The sequence below is a fragment of the Carlito syrichta genome, unplaced genomic scaffold, assembly GCF_000164805.1.
Source record: "Carlito syrichta isolate Samal-C Ts95f unplaced genomic scaffold, Tarsius_syrichta-2.0.1 Scaffold312037, whole genome shotgun sequence".
NCBI classification, from domain to species: domain Eukaryota; kingdom Metazoa; phylum Chordata; class Mammalia; order Primates; family Tarsiidae; genus Carlito; species Carlito syrichta.
The window spans coordinates 417,565-433,388 of NW_007256133.1; positions in this window are offsets into that span (position 1 = coordinate 417,565).

The window sequence follows — 15,824 nt, forward strand, 5'->3', positions numbered from 1 at the left end:
GAAAAACCCAATTTGAGACAGTGGTTTAATAATCAATTTTCTTCCTCTGGGCTTTTGGAGGCTGCTGCAGATTTGCATAGCCAATTCCAAAGTGAATTTCCTTGCACACAGGTGATTTTTGTTTCAAATCAAGCAATCAAAAACATTAGTATCCACGTCTAAGGTGTAAGAACAGCAGAAACATCACATTTTGAACAGTCGATTCCACTGTTTTGTTGCACCATCGTGTAACCTTGCCTACTGTGTCTGAAATATTCTATATAATCCTTAATATATTGGAATGGGCCCACTCTCAAATGGTACCTTTGCCCGGGTTGTAAAGAATGTAATCACTCCCATGTCCAAGTTCTCCATACTAGATCTATGCTTTTATTTGATAGGAAATAGGGAGAATTACCTGGGAAATATTTCTTTAATGATTTAAAGGCATGGAAAAGGAACAATTAACCATGAAATCACTGCCTGTATGATAGCCTTTCTTTTTGTCAATGAGGATACCAAAACCTTAGGAAGATACTTGACTAAAACTGGTGAATTTCTGTCATCTTTAACTATTTCACCGTGTGTGTGTGTGTGTGTGTGTGTGTGTGTGTGTGTGAGAGAGAGAGAGAGAGAGAGGAAAAAGAGGGAGTGTGGGGGTGGGGTGGGAGAGAGTCGTGAAGCAGAATGAAGGTAAAAGAACTTCCACCGTGGATAAGTGCAGGGGTGTGATTTACACAACTGAGGCTTCTCAACTCTGCTGTGTACTCACCACAGTGGCACACGTGTCATCTATTTGATCTCACTTACATTCTGAACTTTGCAAGGGAGGTATTATAATTCTCATAGAAAGCCGAGGACCAGTGAGATTAAGTAACATCTCCAAGTTTGTTTAGCTAGAAACCAACAGCTTGGACTCAATGCCGGATCCACCTGACTCCAAAAACCTCTGTCTCTCCACTGTGCAACGGGGCTGCCTTATGAATGACTCCAAGCCTGATGAGTTTTGCAGAAGTTATAAAGGTGTAATATTATGCAATGGGACAGCACATGACTATTTACAGCTGGCAAAATTGCAGCTCAGAGGTGTGTCGTGACCTGCCCTAAGTTGGGTGGTAAGGTGAGGAGCGGGACTTAGACCCCCAAGTCCTCCTCCCCTAATCCAATATGCTGCATTGCTAGAACAACTTAGCTGAGGAAACTGGGGTTGATCTTTTCAAATTTTCCCTTTCTTATTCTCTGGGTGGTGTCTGGGCCCTCCGAAAACTGCCTAGAGCAAGAAACATAAAAGAATTACCATTTCAACGAGAACTGAACAGGATTGGGCACTGACCATGGTCTAACTGTTCTGGAAAGAGAACAGAAGCTAAGCAAATAGGCTGTCCACTTTAACAGCCCCCAGGGCAACCTTCCAATCAGTTGATCCATCAACCAGTATTTACTGAGAATCTTCTATGTTTTAAGCACCAAAGTAGGTGCTAGACAACTAAAGATGAGAAAGATGTGAGTTCAGCCAAATGCAATGGACAGATATGTAAGCCAAAGTGCATTGCAAGCCTGGGTGTAGCGGTTCCAGCCTGCAATCCCAGCACTTTGGGAGGCCGAAACAGGAGGATTGCTTGAGGCTAGTAGTTCAAGACCAGTCTAGGCAACATAGCGATACCTCGTCTCTACCAAAAAAAAAGTAGCTGGACATTGTGGTGCATGCCTGTAGTCCCAAATACTCTGGAGGCTGAGGCAGAAGGATTGCCTGAGCTAGGAGGTTGAGTGTGCGGTGAGCCTTGATCATGCCATTGCACTCCAGCCTGGACAACAGAGTGAGACCACGACTCCAAAAAAAAAAAAAAAAAGTACACTGCAATCCCCCCACACTGCTGGTAACAACAGAACCACCTTGGAAAATCAGGGAGGGCTCCACTGATGGGTAGACATTCACTCGTGCCTGCAACCATTCAATATGAAAACGCTATTCACATAACAAGTCTCTAGTCTTTTTAACAATGAAATATGCATTCTTCAATTCCAGTCATGCCAACAAGAGATTTTGTAAGATAATCTGGAAGCTGGAAATAGTAAAATTTCTTGAAAGCAACTACGCTATTTTGGCTCATTTGAAACAGGAATGTGCATTACTATAAGAGTCTAGTAAATTTAGATTCTCTAGAGGAATTGGGCAGCAAATGAAAGCTTAATTTCAACTCGGTTAAACACAAGGTAATTGGAATAGTTAAATTGGCATGCTAATTTAATTAAAAATTTAAAGTGAAAACAAACATGTTAGCTGAAAGGATAACTACTTATGTAATCTTAATGGGTTTTCAATTTAAACATGTTTCCAATTAGAAATAAAATTAATTTTAGGATTATTGTATATATTACATTGAACTCAAGGAAAAGGAAGAAGGTCTAGGAATGATTAATAAACTTTTCTTATCCCATATAGATTACAGAATTACACATCATAAAAGTTTGAGAAAACCAGAAAATAGAACTGATTCTTTGTTAAACCTCAGGATTGGGAAGAACTACTTAAAAGGGATAGCAAAATAGCACAGAAAGAAATCGGGAAATTTAGCTAAAATGGCAGTTTTCATATGCAAAATTTAAGAAACCATCAAAATACAAGGTAAATTATAATACACGGGGGTAGTAATAGAAATAAGCTAAGAATGATACTAGAAATGTTAAAAATTGATAATGAATTATCTAATTCCCAAATAGATGTAGTCAGCTATTGCTACAATAATGCCACATAAAAGTCCCCTCAAAACTCACTGGCTTACAGCAGTAACATTTTTCTTCACATATGTCTGCAAACCAACTCTGACTTGACTGAGTCAGGCTGCCTCAGCTGCGTGACTCTTTTTTTTTTTTTGAGTTGGAGTCTCACTCTGTCGCCCAGACTGGAGTGCAATGGCCGCTCCCGGCCACTGCAGCCTTGACCTGCTGGGCTCCGGCGATCCTTCCGCCTCAGCCTTCCGAGTAGCTGGAACTCCAGGCATGCGCTACCATGCCCGGCTGATTTTTTGATTTATTGTAGAGATGAGGTCTCGCTGCCCAGGCGGGTCTCGAATCTGCGGGCTCAGGCCATCCACTCACCTCAGCCTCCCAAAAGCGTGGGATTACAGGCTGAGCCGCAGAGCCCGGCTTAGCTGGGTGACTCTTCGGCAGGCTGCAAGTTATTTGGGCTCATCATCCCGGCTTGGACATAAGTCCACTCTTAAGTGTCTCTCACCATTCTAAGACCAGTGATTACCCAGGGCTGGTTCTCTTCATGACAGCAAAGAGAAGCAAACTCAAGAAAGGTCTATCAAAGCCTTTGCCTCTATCATGTCTGCTAGCACTCTATTGGCCGAAACAAGTCATATATGGCCAAGCCTGACCTCACTGGGATGAGGGATGATACTCCATCCAGTGTGGGAGGGAAAGTGTGGGAGGGAAAGAGAAGCTGATTCAAATGATCATAATGAGAAAAAGATGGACAACCCACAAAATAGGAAACCCACACTTGCAGACTTATGAAAAAGATGATCAACCCCCTTAGCAATGTAAGAAATAGAAATTAAAACTTCATGGAGGTCAGGAGTGGAGGCTCATGCCTGTAATCCCAGCATCCTGGGAGGCAGAGGCAGGAGGATCATCTTGAGACCAGGATTTTGAGGTCAACCTGGGCAATATAGTGAGATCTACCAACAAAAAATAAAAAATAAAAAAATAAGAAAAATTACCCCCCCCCAGAAAAACTAGCCTGACAAGGTAGTGTGTGCCTGTTAGTCCCAGCTATGCAGAAGACCATCAGTGGAGACTCACTTGAGCCCAGGAGTTCAAGGTTGCAGTGAGCTATAATTGTGCCATTGCACTCCAGCCTGAGTGATAGAGAGCAAGACATTGTCTCTAAGGTAATAAAAACCAAAAACCAACCAACCAACCAAACAAGCAAAAAACTCCAAAACTGCATTGGATAGTACTTATTAACACAGAAACTTTTAAAGAAATCAACTCACCCCAAATTAAAAATTCTTCCCAGTAACAAACAACCTTAGACCCAGATGGTTTTATGGTAGAATTCAACTAAATTTCCTAGAAATGGATCATTCTTATGTCAATTCTTCCAGAGAACTGAAAAAGTAGAAATATTCTTAATGTATTTTATGGTATCACACAAGAAAAGAACACTGGAATAAAGAAAAATTAGAGTTTAATCTCACTCTTAAGCCTAGATGTAAAAATCCTAAGTAAAACATTACTAAAGAGAACCTATAAAAAAGATAGCATACCATAGTAACATGCTCCAAAATACTATGGCTTAAATAAGAGTGGAGTTTTTAGCTTGGCTGGTCTAGGCTGGTGGGCTGCTTTAGTTTGACAGGTCATCCTGAGACCCAGGTTCAAGACAAGATAGCTGTGTTGCTAGGTTGGTCCCAAGAGTCCTGTCCTCATCTGAGTGATCAAAGCTAGCTCATTTCCTTGCCAGTGTAATATAGTAGGAGGAGTGAAGTCCAGGGAAAGTAGTGTTTCTTTAAGCAAGAGGTACTTAGACACTGCACTATCACTCCTAGGATAAAGAGAATCTGTCATTGGGAGAACCACATGCCCGGTGAGAGGAGAATAATTTTTTTTTGAGATAATTGGCAATCTGCCACACTAGAAATAACTCTAACAAAAGATATGCAAACCCTAGATACAGAATAGCATTAGATCTTGGCCAGGCATGGTGGCTCATGCCTATAATCCTAGCACTTTGGGAGGCCAAGACAGGAGGATTGCTTGAGCCCAGGAGTTTGAGACCAGTCTGGATAACATAGTGAAAGCTCATCTCTATAAAAACAAAAGTAAAACAAAACCAAACCCAGAATAGCATAAGATTTTATTGCAAGGCATTGAAGAACATCTAAGAAAGTGGGACGATATTTGTGTTTTAGGAGAGGACCACTTGATATTGTGAACTTATTAATTCTTTCCAAATTCCAAGTGGAATGGAATTTTCATCAGAATTGACATGCTGGTTCTAAAATTTATGTGGAAGAGAAAAAAGGTCAAAAATAGCCCAGATGCATAGCCTTGCCCTAACTAATATGAAGGCTTACTATAAATCTGTAGCACTTATGCATTGAGTATTGGTACAGGGATACACAAATTGACTAGCAGAACAAAACAAAGAGTTCAAAAAGCAGTCGACATACTTACAGATCTTTGATATACACCAGAAGTGCACTGCAGATAACTGGGAGAAGAAGGAATTATCTAATAAATGGTTCTGGAACATCTGAGTATCCATGAATAAAATTGAAATTGGATTCTCACCCCACATAAAACACAAAAATCAGTTCCAGTTGATCTAAGTACTTAAAATGGGAAGACAAAATATGAGAGAATGTCTTTCAACCCTGGCATAGCTTAAACAAGACACACACACTCGTGAAAGAAAGAGCTGATACATTTGATTTCCTTAAGATTAAGACCTCAAAAAAATGCTGCACAAAAAAATAGAGGTCGAATCATACTTGGGAGAACACATTTTAATGCATCTAACCAACAAAGGATTAATATGCAGAATATGCAAAGAATGTCTACAAATCTATAATATAGATGACCACATACAATTGAAAAATAGGATAAAAATATGAGCTGATATTTCACAAAAGAGAAAATATGTGTGGCAGAGAGAGGTGCTCTGTCTGACTGGTAATCAGAGAAAGACTGAGAAGTGCCACTCACGAGATCACCCAAAATTAAGAAGTCCTATCAAGTGTCACACTTGATGGTGTCAGAATAAACCAAAAATCTTATATATTGCTGGTGAGGATGTATGCTGGTATAGATAGCATTATATTTATTTCTTTTTAAGTTAATTTTTTGTTGTTGTTGGAGTTTCAGGCTGTCACCCAGGCTGGAGTGCACTGACATGATCATGGCTCACCGCAGCCTTCACCCCCTGGGTTTAAGCAATTCTCCCACCTTGGCCTCCCAAAGTGCTGGGATTGTAAGTGTGAGCCATGGCACCTGACTTGGCATTATCTTTAATATTTTTTTTTTTTTTTTGAGTTGGAGTCTTACTCTGTCGCCCAGACTAGAGTGCAGTGGCACGCTCCTGGCCACCGCAGCCTCGACCTGCTGGGCTCCAGCGATCCTTCCGCCTCAGCCTTCCAAGTAGCTGGAACTACAGGCACGCGCTACCATGCCCGGCTAATTTTTTAAATTTATTGTAGAGATGAGGTCTCGCCAAGTTGCCCAGGGGGGGTCTCGAACCTGTGGGCTCAGGCAATCCACTCACCTCAGCCTCCCAAAGCACGGGATTACAGGCTGAGTCACTGAGTCTGGCTATCTTTAAAACTTTTTGATACACTAGATGATTTTTATGAAATGTTCTTATGGATTCATAATAATGAAAACTGGAAACAACCCAACAGGGAAATAATAGGTTACAGAGAAAATTGAATGAACTTCAATTATGTGCTACAACCTAGGTGAATCTTAGAAACATCGTGTCAAGTAAAACTAGAGAGTTGTAGAGCCCCATTAAGGATGATGCAATTTTTATGAAGCTAAAAAGAAACCTCACTGATATATCATTTAGTTACTTACATAGACGTGATGAGTTTATTTCAAAAGAAAGACAAGGACTAAGGGCCTAGAATTCTGGCAGGATGAAGGTTACATGGGGGTGGTGTGAGGAGGAGGGGAGGGGGAGAGGACAGAGGAAGAGGGCAGGAAGGGGACAGAGGAGGGGACAGGGAGGGGATGGAGGGTTGCCCAGAGATAGACACAGGCTTGGGGCTTGGGCTCTGAGCTCACGTGTATTATTCTCCTTTGTAACTTACATGTATGTTACATAAGTTCTTCTGTGTTTTTCAATGTTATATTTAAAAATATGACAAATAAGAATGAAAGAGGAGAAAAAAGGTTTTTAATAAAAAAAGAAAGATAAAACAAAGAATAAGACAAATAAGAAAGAAAACTGTTACTATTTTTATTGAGCAAATTTGCAAAAAATTTAAAAGATTAAAATAAAGGTGCAATAAGTAGTCTTTCCTGTACCTTGATGTTAGGAGTGTAAATTGGTCTAGTCTTTCTAGTTGATCTAATAGATTCTCTCTTTCACTCTCTACCCCCTCCCTCCCCCCTCCTCTCTCTCTCCCTCTCCATTATATGTAGACATACACATGTTAAATTCTATATTAAATAATCAAATTTTGAAGAAGTAAAGGCTAACCCCCCCCCCCTTGAAATTAAAGCAAGATTCAGTTAGCGAGATCTTTCCACCTTGGGGAGTTTCATTTCCTCCCTCTGCCTGGAAGGCTTTTCCCCTGAGACATGCACACAGTGCCAGTGAGGGGCTCCCTCACACCCATGTTTCTACCATACAATCCTATTTATCTTTTCTATGGTCGTCACACAATCGGTACTTGCCCAAGATGTGAATTCCTGAGAGCAGAGACCCCGTCTGATGTGCTGTTGCATCGTGCTGACACAGAGTAGGTGCTCACTGAACACCTGTTGACAAGTAAATCCTTACAAAAGAAGAAAAGGACTTTGGACCAAATTAGTTCAAATATGGAAGACCAAAAGAATAGAAGTAATGTGTGTGCCAGCACTGTGCAAATCTTAGAATCATCTTTGGATGTTTGGGTCAATGTTTACTGCTTTAGATAGAAATGCCTTTCTGAGACTCTGGTAAGATGCTAGGGGTTCCCTTTCTGCTAAGAAAAGAAAGCCTCTCGCAAGGTCTTCTGTGATTGGGTTTTTGATACTTTAACATAAAATAACAAGCAGGGAATCTGGGCCATTAGGAAAACTGGGTTGAATATATCAGGTTCCCCGAGAAGGATTCTATGTGTGCTGAAGATTGTGTTAAAAATCTATGGATGCACTTTCCAATAGGCTTTGTCCTAAAAATGGAAGCTTATTCCATGGTAAGTACATAAGACAACCAAAAGGAAGCAAAGAACATGTCTTTTAATTTACAGTATTTTAGTTATAGCCCTAAATTAATGTCACATTCTCAAGGGAGTCATAATGGATTTGAAATTCAAATAGCACAAAGGAAATGGCAGTCGTTTTTATTTTACTGGTGTTTCACTGTGGAAAACATAGCTGCCTGGGGGAATTTACCCTGGGTCTAGAGACAGGATTTATGATTTGGTTTCATTTTCCATACTTTATGTCACCACTAGAAAACAAAAAGTAGAAATCTTTCCTCAAATCTGAAGAAAAGCAGACCTTCAGGACAAACATAAGAGTGTGCATCACTGAGGCAAAAACCAGCCAACCCGGTTTGTGCCAGTTTTTGCTGCTGTTGTTTAGTCGGGGGTCTCACTCTGTCACCCAGGCTGAAGTACAGTGGCACGATCACAGCTCACCGCAGCCTCGACCTCCTGGATTCAAGCGATCCTCCTGTCCCAACCTTCCGAGTAGCTGGGACTATAGTCACGTGCCACCATGCCTGGCTAATTTTTTGATTTATTGTACAAACAAGGTCTCACTGTGTTGCCCAGGCTGGTCTTGAATTCCTAGACTCAAGCAATCCTCCTGCCTCAGCCTCTGGGATTACAGATGTAAACCACCACACCCGGCTGTGCCAGACTTTTTTTTAGGCTGTTACCTACAGTACTCTAAATTGCCATCAAATTTCAGAATAACAAAAACAACCAAACTCTTGGAGGTTACAGCCAAGTGTAAATTACAGGCCAGTTTCAAGAACAGTAGCCAACTATGTAACCTACATTGGAGGGAGGCCGGGCTGATTTATTTCATAACTGCAGCCAAGGTTCCATGAATCTCACTAAGCAAAGGACAGACAGTTGAGGGTGGCTCTGGGCAGCATGGCAGAAGACGGGGAAGTCTTCCTTTGGGTCTTGGTTGTCCTGCTCTGTTTCCCCTGCTCTGGTCGGTGGTGGCCAAGCGGCGACAGAGGAAGGAGGGACAGCTGGGAGGCCCAGGACTCCTGTGGATCAGGACTTACGGGAAAAACGTACCTGGGAGCTAGCAGTGAGTTCAGAATGGGGAGGTGGGGCTTCCAGGCCTAGACATGATGTCTGCACACACTCCCCCCATCTCACACTGACCCAGGCCAAGATGCCTAGAAAGTCAAGGGCCCACTGATCCTTGATGTGGTGGGTGCGCTTGCTGCAAAAACCACTCCCTTGCTTTCTCTCTTTTTTTTCCCTCTCTCTTTCTTTCTTTCCTTCTTTCTCTCTCTTTCCCTTCTGCCCTCCCTCCTTCCCTTTCTCTCTCTCCCATCCTTCCTTCCTCCCTCCCTCTCTCTTTCTTTCCTTCGAATCAGAGTCTGACTCTGTCACCCAGGCTGGACTGCAGTCCCACGATCAAAACTCACTGCAGTCCTGACCTCCTGGGCTCAGGCAATCCTCCCTCTTCAGCCTCCCGAGTACCTGGGTCTACAAGCATGCACCACCATGCCTGGGCTCATTTTTAAATTTTTTGTAGAGATGAGTTCTTACCAAGTTGCTCAGGCTAGTCCCGAATCCCTGGACTCAGGCAATCCTCTTGTCGCCACCTCCCAAAATGCCGGGATTACAGGCATGAGCCACCACTCCTGGTCTTGTCTTTTATTTTTTGAGGAACCACCATACTGCTTTTCACAGCAGCTGCACCAGTTTCAGTTACATTTTGTATGGGAGGTATGCCACTGGAACACATCTGCTTCATTAAAAAAAATACCATTATATCTTTAAAAATATCATCTTAATTTTTTTCCTTCTCACTAGCATCCATATTATGTTAATCTTTTCTTTTTTCTTCTCTTTTCTTTTTTTTTTGACTCAGGGTTTCACTGTGTCACCTAGGTTGGAGTGCAATGGCATGATCCCGGTTCACTGCAACCTCGACCTCCTAGGCTCAGGTGATCCTTTCACCTCAGCCTCCCAAGTAGCTGGGACCACAAGCCCACATCACCATACCTGGCTAATTTTTAAAATTTTTTTTGCAGAGATGAGATCTCACTTGCCCAGGCTGATCCGAACTCCTGGGTTCAAGTGACCCTCCCGCCTTGGCCTCCCAAAGCGCTGAGATTACCGGCATGCGATCCCGTGCCTGGCCATCAATTTTTTTCTCATCAAAAGCCCAGGACTTGATATGGGTTTGCTTCTGGGATGGGGAGCAGAGAGCAGTCAGGCCACCAAGAATAAGCTTTCATGCTTACGATCATCATCAATTGTGTCTGGATAGCATTTCATGGCTTATAAAACACATTTGTATTAATTACCGCTTTGATTTCCGGTCTACAAAGTAGGTAATACACTTTTTATTATCTCTTCTCTCCTCATAGGAGGGGGGACTCTCCCCAAAATTGGAATTTATACAAAATTTTGTATTTATTCTTACATGTTTATACTTCAGTCACTTTAAAGTACTCTCCATTGGATGTAATACACCTATTGAGATGCTTTCCCACTGCTCAAAACAATTTTTGAACTCATCCATTTTGATACCTTTTAATGCTTCTGCCATTTTTGTTTGTTTGTTTCACCTCTTCCACACTGGCAAAGCTTTTTTCATTTGGGGAAACAAACAAATAAAAAAGTCACTTGGGGTGAGATCGGGTGAATAGGGAAGGTGGGGCACGAGGGTCATGCTGTTTTTGGCCAACAACCGCAGGATGCTCAGGGCAGTGTAGGCAGGTGCATCGTCATGGTGGAAGACCCAGTCACCTGTTTGCTACAACCAGGGACGTTTCTTCTGCAGATCGTGATGCAACCTTCTCAAAACTTTCAGATAAAAACTTTGGTTGACCATTTGACCAGAGGAACAAATTCTGAGTGTGCTACCAGGGGCCCGCCTTCCAAAAGGTAATTCTGTTTTTTTGAGGGGGGGGGTTCCCTTCCAGTAACATTTTGGGGCAAAAGCAATTCTAAGAATTCTGACAGAACTGCTTGAGAGACACAAGGCACAAACTAGATGGATTGCCACATCCATGTAAGGGCCCTACTAGGAAACAAGAGTGTCTTGAGACCAGGGACAACAATGTGGGATGACAAGCCTAAGTATTTTGGATCCCAGATGTCCCTGGGCATCTGTACTGGGAGAAGCAGCCCTGTCCCTCTCCCTCAAGAAGAGAAAATTCCTCTGGTTGAATTTCCTGTAATTTTGTGCTTTCTATGGGTCCTGTGTTTTCAAAGTATCGTTTCTTCTTTTCTGTCGGCCTTAGATTAATATGGTGTAAATAGACCCAATTATATGTCATTGTTACTGTTTTAGATGGGGTTGATTTAAAAATTACAAGATAGATGTTGTCAGATTGAAAAACAAAACCAAACCAGATATTGCAAAATTACGGGGAACACACCCAAGAAAGCACAGAAAGTTTAAAAAATAGAAAAAAAGATATATGGCACTTAAAAAGCATGAGGAGAAACTCAATTCATAATGATGAAATATATAACCCTTCAAAACCTGTTTGCTTCTAATAAAATAGCTTCAACGTACATACAAAGCTCACAGGATTGCAAAGAGAAAGTAACAAATTCACTATCATAGTGGGGGATTTTAATACTCTCAGTATTTGACTGCTCATGGAGACCAAATATTAGAAAAGATAAAGAATATTTAGATTAGAAAATTTAAAATTTTAACATTTTAAAAGTCCACGGCAGAACTCTACACCTAAATTAGAAGATACACATTTCTCTGAAAAATGAGTATTGATGAATAAGCCACAAAGGAAGTTTTTTATTTTTTGTAGAGACAAGATCTCACTATATTGCCCAGGTTGGGCTCAAACAATCCCCCCACCTTGGCATCCCGAAGTGCTGGGATTACAGGCATGAGTCACTGTGCCCAGCTGAGTTTTATATCTATTTCAGAGAATCTATATCAAACAGGCCATGCTTTCTGGTCACAATGCAATTAAATTAGAAATCAACAGCAAAAGTTATCTTAAAAACGCTTATACATTTATAAATTAAAGACATAATTCATGGGTCAAAGAAGTAATTGCAATGGAAATTTCGAATGATATTGAAAGTCCTGCAGATAAAAATGTGTGGGAAATTTATGCGAAGAAAGAGAAACTGAAAATGAGTCAACTAAGTTTTCAACTTGGAAGCTAGAAAAAGAACGATAGAATACGCCCAAAGAACACAGAAGAGATGAAATAATAATAATCAGATCAAAGAAAGCAGAAGAGATGAGATAATAATAATCAGATCAGAAACCAGCAGACATGTAAATAACATACAAAGAGTCAACAAAGTCAAAGTTTGGTTTTTAAAAAAGACAGAAAGGAAACAAAACTCAGAAATAGTGAATTAAGAAGAAAGGCACATCTATACATTATTAGAAACAAAAATTGACAAAAGTTGCAGGCACTTAAAATGAATAAGAAAATACTCTCGACAACTTTATCACAGTTGTGGAGGACGCAGAGCTGTCCCTTCAAGGAGCTGTCCCTTCAAGGAGGGACTTGTCACCTCCGCTGTTGCTGGCATTCTGAGCACCTGCAATGAGCTCTGTCCTACAGCACACCTTCTCTGGAGAGGCCACTTCCAACCACAGATCCAGTGGAGATGTGGAGATCCCACCATCTAGCCCACAGTGGGATAACTCGGCCGCGTACTAGATGCAGTAGCGTGCATGTGCATGTTCAACAATTGACTCCTTAAGGGAAAATTCCCTGATTTTGTAGTGTTTGCTGATTTCTGTGATGAAAACACACCCTCTGTGGATGACTTCAAGCTAGCAAAGTGTTATCACTGTACTTAAAGTTGGGAATACATGCAAAATAACACACTATCATGTGTTTTCACCACACAGATATGCTAGTGGTCATTAAACTCTTACCACGACTTATGTGGTAATTAGGAAGGGATGAGTTTTGAGGATTTATTAACTTTGTTTTCTTTTTCTTTCTTTATTTGTTTATTTATTTATTTTTGAGTTGGAGTCTCACTCTGTTGCCCAGACTGGAGTGCAGTGGCATGCTCCTGGCCACCACAGCCTCGACCTGCTGGTCTCCGGCGATCCTTCCGCCTCAGCCTTCCAAATAGCCGGAGGTACAGGTGCGTGCTACCACGCCCGGCTAATATTTTTTGATTTATTATAGAGACAAGGTCTTGCCAAGTTGCCCAGGCGGGTCTCAAACCCGCGGGCTCAGGCAATCCACTCGCCTTGGTCTCCCAAATTGCTGGAATTACAGGCTGAGCCACCGAGCCTGGTCTCTTTTTCTTTTTAAAAAGACAGGGTTTCCTTGGAATGCAATGGTGTGATTATGGGCTTCTCCAACTCCTGGGCTCAGGCAATCCTCCCGTCTCAGCCTCCTAAGTAGCTAGGAGGTCTTGCTGGTTTCAAATTCCTGGTTTCAAGCAATCCTCCTGCCTCAGCTTCCCAAAGTGCTGGGATTACAGGTGTGAGCCACCAGGCCCGACCTCAACTTTGTTTTCAATATATCATCGTAGGTTTATATCATTTAATCTTTAATGATGGCCATATTATCTAACACTTGTGCTCACGAGCTGGTAGCAGCAGGCCTAGCATGCTACTCTTCACCTGCTCCAGGGCTTTCTGTGGTCGTGGCTGAGGCTCCCTCGGACTTGAATCTCACGGTTCAGTCTCTCCCTCTGGCTGATCTTAGCTCTCGCCACTTCCCTCAGCACTGACCCCTGATCATGACCCTGCTGGTAGCCAGTCTGCTACCCAGGCGTCATTCCCGACTTGCAAACTCCACTCTAGTTTTCTTCCTCATCCTATTCCTACTGGCATCTCAGCAATTTGGAGTTTCCCAAAGCAGATGCCTCTGGTTCCCCATGAGCTCCTCAGTTTGGTACGGTCCTGGGAAAATCCCCAGGCCTGCGCCAGCAGACGCCTCTGCTGCCCTGTGCCACATCTCCCGGCTGCCACCCAGTTGTAGCTCTGACGGGCATTCCATGGGGGCTGGAACTCTAGCTGCCAATGTCCCACCTGGAGGATGCTTCTACGGGTCACTCTGTTTTTCTGCCTCAGGGCCTTTTCTAGAGCTGAATATGGTAATGCATGCCTGTCATCCCAGCACTTTGGGAGGCCGTGGTGAGAAGATTGCTTGAGGCTAGGAGCTCAAGACCAGCCTGGACAAAATAGTAAAACGTCATCTAAACAGGCAAATCAACAACAACAACAACAACAACAAAATAACCGAACAAAAATGAAAGCATTGGGTGCCTTTGGGAATTCAAGCCCCCAAGCCAACTCTAATCAAATCAACAGCAAACAGGACCCAGAAGGTACAAATGCTCAGACCACGTCGTTTGCAAAGACTCTTGAAAGCTTCTCAGACATCCAGTTGAATTGTGCGCTTGTGTGCCTGTTGCATGCAGCGGTGGCCTTGGTAACACACCTTTAAATTGTCTTTTCATTCTTTCCTATCTCAGTATCTGAATTCCATCACTCTTGCTTCCTGGGAACGCCTTCAAATGTAAACGACCTGCGTCCAAGTCCTCCTATCAGCCTCTGCTTTGGGAGAGAGCCTGCACTACAGTACCTGCTGATTACATATTTCTATTTTCCTTCAAAAGAACGTTTTGCTCTTCTTTTTGCAGTTTCTAAATACAGCCTAGCCAAATGTTAAAGTGGGACTTGTCTTGGAATAGCTGTAGGGAACAAAAGGTGAGGGTGCCGCTTTGGGACCTCTGAGAAGCCGACGCTAAGGCGGGATCGCATGCGCAGAGGTGTCTTGAGTGCACACCTGTGCAGGAGAGGGCAGGAGGGAAAAGGAGCTGGCATGCAGATGAGAAGAGCCTTGCAACTGTTGTGGGTCCCACATTTGTAAGTGGAGACAGGGAAGGGAGAACCAGGCAGGACCCCAGACTGAGCACAGTCCTGGGGATGCCCTGGTAGGGTGTAGGGAGTTTCTGAGCAAAGACCACTGGTCTGAGGCACAAAGAGCAGAAAAAGAGCTCTGGGGCTCTCCCCATGTCCAGTGGTGGGCTGGGAACAGCGGGGGGATGTGTGACCTTGGTATGTCCAAGTGTGTGACACATGACACCTCCATGCCACTGAACAGGCAGGCACCTCCACTCACATAGATGAGGGGGACCAAAAAAAACAAAAAACCAACCAACCAAACAAAAAACAAAACAAAATCCAGTATTATCTCTTGGAGGGCGGGTCCCTTGTAGGACAGGTTTCCCTTGCTAGGAAAATGACCTAGGAACCCATTGGCCTCAGTGTACCTGCTGGCGTTGCTGTGAGTGGGTGCATTTGACTTCTGTGAATTTTTTTTTTTTAAGATTCTTTCAACACATGTATCCATTTTATGATGGGTGATTTTCGAGCACACCTGCTCACACCACGCTGTGTTGATCAGTTTTTGACCCAAAGCATCATGACCCTCGTGACTCACCCTCCCTATTCACCCGATCTCGCCCCAAGTGACTTTTTTTGGTTTGTTTCCCCAGATTTAAAAAGTCCTCAAAGGGAAACATTTTGCAGATGTGGAAGAGGTGAAACAAAAAAGTGGCAGAAACACTAAAAGGCATCCAGATTGACAGGCTCAAAAACCGTTTGGAGCGGTGGAAAAGCATCTCGATGGGTATATTGCATCGAAGGGAGAGGACTTTGAAGGTGACTGAAGTTTAAACAGGTAAGGATTAATACACAAAATTCTTTTTTTTTTTTGAGTTGGAGTCTCACTTGGTCGCCCAGACTGGAGTGCAGTGACCGCTCCCAGCCACCGCAGCCTCAATAAATAAATTCTGGGTCTTTTGGGGTTCCCCCTTGTAGAGGCCATCTTTGTAGGACTTGCTGCATCAGGGTTCTGCCACCTTGAGCGACTAATAAAGGAAAGGAGAGAGTGATCAACAGAGAAGGTTTGCAGTGAGGACAGGGTGCTGCCAGGGACAAGAGAGAGGACCCACCAC